The sequence below is a fragment of the Phascolarctos cinereus genome, unplaced genomic scaffold, assembly GCF_003287225.1.
Source record: "Phascolarctos cinereus isolate Bilbo 61053 unplaced genomic scaffold, phaCin_HiC Scaffold_9;HRSCAF=440, whole genome shotgun sequence".
Classification (NCBI taxonomy): domain Eukaryota; kingdom Metazoa; phylum Chordata; class Mammalia; order Diprotodontia; family Phascolarctidae; genus Phascolarctos; species Phascolarctos cinereus.
In genome coordinates, this window is record NW_027556402.1 from 28,102,607 (window position 1) to 28,107,357 (window position 4,751).

Here is a 4,751-nt window from a genome sequence, read left to right on the forward strand (position 1 = left end):
TTAGGTGACCTTTTAAAATGTAATTGTCCACTGGACATAATCGATTTTATCCAGGCAAATAAAGACTAAAACTTCATAAGGCAGAACGTTTTTTTCTAGAAATTGATAAGTATATTTACAACTTTCTTATATTGAAATAAAATGATCAATTTGATTTTTCTTGTTTTTTTTATCTAAAATAGACCAATCTTATTTATTTTTATTTTTTAAATATAAATTTATTTATTTTTAGTTTTCAATTGGTTTTTAGAATTGCTTTCTAACATAGTTTTAAAAGTCACCATCCCAGGAGTTAGGTGGCCAGTATGCTAATCTCAGGTCCAAACTGGTGCTGTTTTTGGAGATTGAGTGAGATGAGGCTTAAGGTCCATTCTGCCTTGAAGATTCTATGTTAAACTTAAGCTATTTTATGTACTTCTACCATGTGCTTGAGCCATTATCTTGACAAGATCATGTATTGGTTTATTTTCACCTCTGAATATTTATTTCAGAATTCAGAAATGACTTCTCCTAGTAGGCTTTATTATCCGATGAAAAGCCTTCTAAACCAGAAGTGAGAAAGCCTAGATCCTATTCATTGTTCTACTATCAACTATGTAGCCAATTAACCAAGTATGCCTCAATTATTCTATTTGAAAAAATGATCTAAAAAGAAAAAGACCCCGAAAAGGTTTGAAAATCTCCCTAATTCACAGTATCACATAAGGGTATAACATAATGGACCTGGAGATCATTGTCCTACTTGGTGAGATGAAAGCTGGGGTAATTCCTATTCAAAAATCATTTTATAGACTTTTAAAAATAACATTTAGTGGCAATTTAAAAGTAAAGATGAATGTAATATATATTTGGGGGGGAGGGGAAGAGACAATAAAACATTTGTTTTCAGAGTCTAACCTAGACAAGGTTGTGCAACAAGTTTTTTTTTCAGTGCCCTCAGCCTTAATATTTGTGCCCTGTTCCCCTCATGGTACTATTCCCCCAACCTCCTTGAGCAACCACTACTTTCATGATATATATCTTTTCTTTATCCTAACAAAACCTATTTTCAGGAAAGGATCTAAAACTACTACAAGAGACTGCAAATCCTAACTGATGTCAATAATGTTAAAATGTTAGGGTCCCACAGAGAGAAGCAAAAACTTCACCAACCATTCTGGATTTGTGAAATCTGCTGCCATTTTCAAGGGCTGCACCTCCTGTATCGCTTATCTACACGAAGCCCTAAGTACACGACTTTGTAAAGAGGGGGTCAAGTAGAAGGCTTAGGCAGCACATTTCATAGCATGAGAAGGTTAATCTCAAAGACTCTCTATCAGTTTCTTGAGCAGCTCTCAAATAATGCTATTATGTTGTCCACCTATGAGCAATTTGTGTACTTATTAGAAAACCATTAATAAAGTACCTGGCCAGGAGGTATGCTTTACAAGAATGAAAATGAAAAATCACAGAACAGTTTCTCTATTGATGTTTACAATATTTGAGAGACTGATACAGGAATGGCTGAAACATCTCTGGCTCTTATCACCTGCTGGACATTTCCTTTAGGATTCATGCTTTCTGGAAGATTTTGACTCATTAACATTAATAATTACTTGTAATTTTTTTAGCTGAAGAATTCAGAATAAAATAGCTATAAATTAAATCACGTTATTTAAGTAAAAAAGAAAAAAAGAAATATTAGCACTCCAGAAGAATTATCATTTTAACAAAAATCAAATCAGTTGGCTAAAGTAATGAAGCTCTAAATGTGAAATTAGGACTTTCCTCTCCCACTCACACTTGACTTACATGAGATGAACACCAAATATCCCTGATCCCACTCACGTCACTCACATCACACACACATTTCATATAAAAATTAATGTAAGGTAATCTAGAGAGAGGCACTATCGGCATTTGAGCTGAGTCTTAAGGAAATAAAGGATTAAGAAATAGAGTTGAGAAAGGACTCCCATTCTAGGTATGAGAGCATTCTCTAACAAGAAATGTAGAGAGGCAACTCTATACCAAAATAAAGTCAAAATGGGTACATGATTTAGATATAAAGACTGGTACTATAAGCAAACTAGGAGAGCAAGGAATAGTTTACCTTTCAGAGCTATGGAGAAGGGAAGAATTTATGACCAAATAAGAAACAGAGAACACTATGAAATGCAAAATGGATAATTTTGATTACCTTAAATTGAAAAGTTTTTGCACAAACAAAGCTAATGCATCCAAGATTAAGAGGGAAGCAGAAAACTCGAAAGAATTTTTACAACCAGTGTCTCTGATAAAGGCCTCATTTCTAAAATATATAGAGAACTGACTCAAATTTATAAGAATGCAAGTCATTCCCCAACTAATAAATGGTTAAAGGATATGAACAGGCAGTTTCAGAGGAAGAAATTAAAGCTATCTATAGTCATATGAAAAAATGTTCTAAATCACTATTAATTTGAGAAATGCAAATCAAAACAACTCTGAGGTACCACATTACGGCTATCAGATTGGCTAACATGACAAAACAGGACAATGATAATGTTGGAGAAGATGTGGGAAAATTGGAACACTAATGCATTGTTGGTGGAGTTGTGAACTGATCCAACCATTCTGGAGAGCAATTTGGAACTATGCCCAAAGGGCTATAAAAATGTGCATACCCTTTGACCCAGCAATAGCACTTCTAAGGCTGTATCCCAAAGAGATCATACAAATGGGAAAAAGACCCACATGTACAAAAATATTCATTGCAGCTCTTATTGTGGTAGCAAAGAGTTGTAAATTGAGGGGATGCCCATCCATTGGGGAATGGCTGAACAAGTTATGGTATGTGAATGTAATGGGATACTATTGTGCTATAAGAAATGATGAGCAGGCTGACTTCAGAAAAACCTGGAAAGACTTATATGGACTGATGTTGAGTGAAGTGAGCAGAACCAGGAGAACACTGCACACAGTAACAGCCACACTACACTGTTTGATGAGTGCCTTTGATAGACTTGGCTCTTCTCAGCAATGCAAGGATCTAAGACATTTCCAAAAGACTCAAGGTAGAAAATGCTATCCACATCCAGAGAAAGAACTAGGGAGTCTGAATGCAGATGGAAGCGTACTATTTGCTCCCCTTTTCCTTTGTTGTTTTGTTTCATTGCTTCGCTCTCATGGTTCCTCCCATTAGTTCCAATTGTTCTTTACATCATGACTAATGTGATAATATGCTTAATATGAATGTATAAGTAGAGCCTATATCAGCTTGCACGCCATCTTGGGCAGGGGTAAAGGGGAGGAGAGGGAGCAGGAGAAAATTTAAAATTCAAAATCTTACGGAAATGAATGTTGAAAACTAAAAATAAATAAATAATTTTTTAAAAACAGAGAAAGAGAGAAAAAAGAAACACATAGAGGCAAAAGCCAGATGTTAGAATAGTAGGAACAAGGACAGCCCAGTTGCCTCACTACCCCTCCTTCATAAAGATCTAGAACCATAGCAGACCAGATCCTGATCAAGAAATCCAAGACAAAATCACAATGAGTCATATTTGTAGCCCAGGCAGGCTTAGGGAGACAGAGGTCTGTGGACTCGGACAGGGTCTGGCCAGGAGTGTGCCGCATGGAGCATTCCAGTGTCTACGGACTGAAAGAGAACTAAGCTGTGAACTTGGAGCAGGAAGAACTCCTAGGGAGTCCCTGAACTAGCAAACGGTACAGAAGTGGGTGCCACCTGGCAGCTTTGGTACTTAGCACTCAGTTCCAGGTCACAGATCCCAGGCAAGCTAAGAAGGGTACCTGTGCCTAGACATACCCTCTGCTGGAGAGGAACAGTCGTAGGTGGTGAGATCAGGAGCAGATCAGGAGCTCAGTTCTAGCTTCCAGCCCAAGCTGAACCCCACAATGAAATAACCAAGGGAAGAATCCGAGACCAAACAGAGACCTGTAGTTTGCTTGTTATGAACCTGTAGAGCTTCCCAGCAGGTAAATAGAGGCTAAGTCCAGCAACAGTCTACTGATTCTTCTAGTCAGGGAAGAAGGTGATAATTGGCTTTTTCAGGAAAAAACAAAAACCAAAACCTGGATTTAAAACTTGCAGATCTTAGCCTAGGAAGTCAGTGAGCAGACATCATTGCATATCAGATCACTTTGGGAGCACTGAGAACTTGCAGGATCTCAGCCTGAATGGTCCCTGAAATCCTAGAATAATATTCAATGTCCTGAGAAAGGAGCAGAAGAAGCCAAAAGGACAAAAACTCAACCCAGACATTCCCCCTTAGAAGTTTACAGAGCCTAACCCTAACATAACATCCAAGATCAAGAAGTAGGCTGAAAGAATAAGCAAACAAAAAAAGGAATCCTGCCATAAATAAGTATTATGATAACAAGGAAGCTCAAGACATATACCCAAAAGAAGAGAATGACTCTCAAATACTTAGAAGCAAAACCTCAAAGAAAACGACAGCTTAGACACAAGACCAAAAGGAATTCTGGGAAGAGATGAAGCAAAAGTTTTTTTTCTTTCAAGAACTGCAAATTATTTTAAGAATGAAATGAGTGGTATAGGAAAAGAAAGAGAACTATGGAAGTTATAGAAAGCAAATTAACATTTTGGAAAAAGAGGTATACCATAAATAAAAAAATAACACCCTGAAAATTAAAATTAATCAAATAGAATCTAATGATTCCATGAGACATCAAGAGACATCAAAACAAAATCAAAAGACTGAAAAAAATTGAAGAAAATGTGGGATAACTCATGGTAAAAACAGATCTAG